This window comes from Arachis duranensis, chromosome 8 (assembly GCF_000817695.3).
Source record: "Arachis duranensis cultivar V14167 chromosome 8, aradu.V14167.gnm2.J7QH, whole genome shotgun sequence".
NCBI classification, from domain to species: Eukaryota; Viridiplantae; Streptophyta; class Magnoliopsida; order Fabales; family Fabaceae; genus Arachis; species Arachis duranensis.
Window position 1 is genome coordinate 37449307 of NC_029779.3, and position 5874 is coordinate 37455180.

A 5874-nucleotide genomic window follows, 5' to 3' on the forward strand; every position below is an offset into this window, starting at 1 on the left:
ATATATATATATTGTTTGTTTAATATGTTATAGTTTATTAGAAGTCGATGGGAATGGATATTACATTTGACTACACCAAATTAATTAAGGTACTCTACACACAGAAATAAAATGTTGTCAAACTTTGCATTTGCATTGTGTTAAAATGAACCAAAGTTAGGCTGATTAAATGTTTCTAAAAAGATCTCCATTGAAGGCACCTAACTGCTAGTACACCGTGGTCAGATAGATTCAATGATCCATAAAAGAATTTCAACAATGCCTTAATGAAAGGTGCACTGAAAGCAAAAATCATCAAATTCACAAGACTCGCTATTTAATTTGGTCGGGGTATTAAGACTAAGTATTAATGGTTTTGACTCTTGTCTGGGATTGTCTCTTCCAATAATAAGATTCTAGAACAACTTTTATATATTTATGCTTTATTTTTGTTTGTCATAATATCACTTTTTCAAAAATTAATGGTTATATTTTTACCTAACATTTTTTTTAAATAATAACTTATTTTAAATTTATTTGATTTTTTTTTGTATAACTTCTTTTTACTTTTTTATTTGTCTTATGTTATTTTTTTCTCTTTTAATGTTCACCAAGAATTAAATTCTAGGCCTTTCAGACATAAAACTCTGATCATGATATCATTTTTTCTAAAATTTAAGTTAATAAGAAGAAATAAGGGTGTTTATAAGACGGGTCAGACTAGATTTAATTAGGTCCAGACCCGGTCCTATAAGATCCACTACAAAAAATGCGCTTACTACCATCAGGTTTAGCGATAGAAGCTATTGGCGAATTTAGCAATAAAATTTTCAACCGTCATTAATGAAAATTCATCCTTAGAATAACTTATCTTCGGATTTAAAATTCTACAAGTAAATCCAGCAGTAAATACAAACGTAAAAATTAATTATATTAGCGTTAAATTTAGTGTCGAATTTTTTGTTGACAGTTTCTGACAGTACCACAAATTAGTAAAACGTGGTATTCAGGTAACGACCAACATCTTACCTTCGAATTTATCTGTCAGTAAAGCCAGCAGTACAATTGCCCTAAATTTAAAATCAGAAACCCCCTCCCTCACTTTTGCAACTTATCTCCTTCTCCTATCTCTTTCTCTCGCCGTTTCCATCGTCGTCGCTATTCTTCAACAGTGCCTCTTCCCCGCAAACAAACAAGTCCCACTCTTGTATTGTTCTAGCTGAGCCACCAAAGATCCAGACATCGCTGCCAAAATCTGTCGCCATCATTGTTCTTCCTCCAGGTTAAAGTAAATCCTCTTTACTCTCCAATTTATTAATTTTTTGTTAAAAAAACTCTAATACTACTCATTAATGATAAAGGTGGAGAAGCTTGATAGTATCACCACACCGTGAACAGTACCACCGCACCTCTACTACAACTCAACAATTAGGTTGAGTTTTTTATTTTTTATTTATTTTATTATTTTTGTATTTTTTTTTTTACTTTAAAATGTAAGGCTGTTGAAAATTTGATTTTTTTTAAAGTTTCTATTTTATTAAGTTAATTCAATCAATTTAGGTGGTTAATTTTAACTTTGTCTGTAATTAAATTATTTTAGGTGAATTAGATTTTGTAGTTTAAATTAATATGTTTTTTTTATCAATTAGGTTCATTAGGTTAGTTAAGTTAAGTGACTTTTTGAATTAGTTTCACCTAGTAATTTTAATAAGTTGTCTTTTTAGTAGGACTGTAATATTTTTTTTTAGATTTATTTTGAGTTCGTTTTTTTGTAGTTTTCGCACATATATTAGAGAATGTTCTCTAATATAATGAATTGTTTAAGGTTTATGACATGCTTATTTTTCTTAGGATAGAGTTTTAGAATGTAAATGAGAGAAGGTTTTTTAGTGACACTTTTTTTCAAAATTCTTGTTTAATAAAATATTAAAACATAATGAGGGGATGTACATTAGAACACTTAGAATTTAATGTTTGCTTGAATATATATTTTTTTAATTTATGTTTGCATTTGTTTATTATGTGAAAAATAATAAATTTTTTTAGTAAAAGTCTCTGAATTAAGAAAAAATTCTTTCAAATTTTTGTTTAAATTGTTTAAAGACATGTTTGATTTGTAAAAAAAAATAAAAATTATATTTAGTGAAAGTTTTTAATTATAGATAAAATTCTACTGAAATATTTAAAAAATTTAAAAATAGTTTAAAAATAATATTGAGGCTTAAACAGATTGACCTGAAATGAATATGAGTATTATATTATATACATGTACATCTTACCCGAAAATTCTAATGAATAAAGTAGTCGCCCATAAATAAATAATTAATGTCAACTGGAAATAAAAATAGCAAAACTATAATTATAAATGATACAATTTTAATAGTTTGATTGATTTAGCTTAGTGACGTAATCAAGTTGTGTACAGCATGACTTTTATACTTGATAGTTAAGTTTACAGTCTGATTTATTTTTATTTTAAAAATATGATTATGTTGAAGATGTAACTTAGCATGATGAATACTATTTTAGTAATTGATTCAAAATGTAGCACCTTGAATTATAAATATACCTTCCATTTATGAAAAAATATTCAGTTAACTTTTAACATATTTTACATTAAGAGCAACTTAATTATAAAATCAAAAGCTATACAGATCTAATTAAAAAAAATTATAAAGACCTAATTACAAATTTAATAAAATTATAGATATCCATAAAATAATTAAATCTAAAATATATCATATTTCTTCAAATTCGATGAGGATTGCATACAAATTTTTTCTCAAATTAACCAAAGATATATTATAAATATTTGGATAAAACACTCATTTTGAGAGAATGCGGAGGAATTTAAGTGTTGTCGAGCTACGAACAAGACTAACAAGACATCGGTTAGATTGTCCAAGTATATTAGTAGATCAGTAACATTTATGAAAATAACGTCTAGATTGGTATATAACTTGTATTAATATATTAAGTTCATTTTTTATCTTTATTTTTAGAATAAACTATTAAATGGTATTTGAAAGTTCGTAACGCTGATAAAAACGAATCCCAAAAGATGCTAACAATAAATAAGCACTTGAAAGATTTACAAACACGACAAAAAGAACTAAATATTAAATATATATTTTAAAAAATAATTTTAGAGATTAAATTCTGATGTAAATTTTTGTAATCATTATTTAAAAAATAAGATATTTTTATCCTTAAAAAATTATTATAATTTTTTATTGTGAATGAAAACTTTTCTGAAAAATAAAAGAAAAATTTAGAAATCATATTTTGTTTTGAATTTTTGTGTGTAGCTTTTAAATATTTATTCAAATATTGTCACAAAAATTTAGATCTAATAGATAAACTGTTTGCTAAATATAAAAGTTTGTTTGTTACTTACGAAAAATATGTTTATTAGTTCTTTTTATCGTATTTGCAAATCATTCAGGGGTTGGTTTGTCAATAACATCTTTTAGAGATTTTTTTGTCAGCGGCTGAATCTTTCAAATACTAAATTGGTACTCAACCCTTATTTTTAAACTAATTTTTCCTTGATTTAACCTTTTCTTTCAATATGTGCAGATTAAGTCGTTGACAGTGGAAAGGACGGTAACCACTCTTCTGCTTCCATCATCGATCATGATGCGTATAGCGCTAAACCGCATCCGAGCCGTACAAAAATCATGTCTACGGGTTAGGATTGTTCTTCGCCAGCAACCTCTGCATACCCGGCCACCTTGAGGGCTTCATTCATCTCAGCCATCAGTTTTGCAGAACCCGAAAAAATCGATTTGCGCGAGCAGGCTTATTACAATCTAACTCAAAGCCTTTAAGACCAGGATTATCAGTTGTATCTGGCTTAAGAGAGATATAATGAGCTCTATGCATGCATGGCAGAGAGGAATGCTTGCGATGTAGAGACAGACTCCTTAAGACAGGAGTTAGAACAGATTCAACAGTTGCGATGCCAGATGACGGTCTACTATGATCAGATGCACACTGGTGGTAGCGCCACTACTAGAGGAGGCTCCTCGTTCCTCTGCACTAGCACCAATACTTCTACCTAGACTACCAACTCATCAAAATGAGGGAACGATGACGACGATTATTTGGACCCGTAGTGATTAGGGTATATTTTTACTTTGTTTGACAGTATTAGTAGGTTATCTGTAGGTTATCTGTTTAACTTTTTTTCGTACAATTATTATTTTATATTATAGTTGTACATATTTGATTGAAAATATTATTAAATTTTTATTAATTGGCATTTGACTATTAATGCTATCAAATTATAGTCATCTAAAAATAAAAATAAAATAAAATTTAATATAACCGTAAGTTGAATCCACTTGTAGTTGTTAATTTAATTATTAATAAATAATACATTACCGTAATTAACGCGGAAAAATATAATTTATATCGTCAAAGTTATCATCGTAAATTTTCTGACGGTAACAACCTCTAGAGTTTTGTCAATTAAAATTTAATATTTATCGGTAATTAGCAGCGGACAAAAAAATTCATCAGTAACTATTTACCGATAAAATTTTTACCATCTAATTTATTCTGCCACTAAATCCAATAGTAAATAATTTATTGGCGAATTTTTTTGGTAATTCCACCGGTACTCAATGACTTTCTTTTAGCAATGACAGAGTCTATTTTGACCCAACCTCAAAAGTGATCTGAACAAACTGAGTTAAACCAAATCTATCTCATGTATAATTAGTATATACAAATTTATAAATTTTATATACTAAAATAATAAAATTTTACTTTTAAAAATTAAATTTAACAAAATTTGACCCAAAATATATTCTGAATCCGGACTAAAATTAATACCGAGTAAAAATAACAAATTTGAATTCTACAAATATATCTTGAAATTCGGACCAGATTTTGAATTAGATTAAATGTTGAACCCTCCTAAAAAAATAACATAAATTGTTATATCTCAAATACTGTAATTATATCTAGCTAGATCCTCACATCTTTTTTCGCTGATGGTGGTGAGATATTTTAATATTACATTTAGACCTCAAAATCATTTATGTATAGTTTACCAAATACAATAACAATTTTTTTCAAAGTCAGATAATTTCATTCATAAACTGAAATAAACATATAGGTGTCCATATATGAGACAAATAAAAAAATGGGAGACTCCCAATGCTCTACTATAAAAGTAATATCATATAATAATCTAATAAGAGAGATAAAAAAGTAAAGTGCTCATCAATTAGAAAGTGAAAATTTGTTGAAACTCTTTCTGCAACTTCAAAGTCGACGCCATTATCTCTTCCACATTAGTTGATACATTATTAAAGATGAACCTATTCCTAGCCTTCCATAAGGACCAGCTCAAAATCACCTTCATCATTCTCTGAGAGGAGTTATTAGGTTGAGTACACAAGGCTCCCATTCTCAAGTTCTACTCAACATAGAAATCAGAGTCTTTGGTGCTCTTTCTAGTAGCTGGTAAACCCATTTTTGACCAAATTTCTTTTGATTTTACACAATGGAAGATGCAATGATTGATTGTTTCTAGAAATTGTAGGCATCTTCGATAGATAGGTTGAATCGATGAGATGTGATGATGAAACTTTTGCAGCACTGGAAGCTTTTCATGGAAGCCCCTCCAGAGAAAAATCTTAATTTTTTTCTGAGATTTTTAGCTTCCACAGTTCTCGCCAATAATTTTGTTGTCTTATAATCTCTGGACAAAATTCAATGGGAGGATGCGAGAACCCATAAGCCACACGGTACTCAGTACTCACTTCATACAAACCACTTTTATTAAGGGCCTAATAAATTTTATCTTCTCCACCCCAATTGTTGTTGCTAGCACACGCTGACTAGTGCCCTTAGAAAAAATACTTTTAATTAGAGTTTAATTCC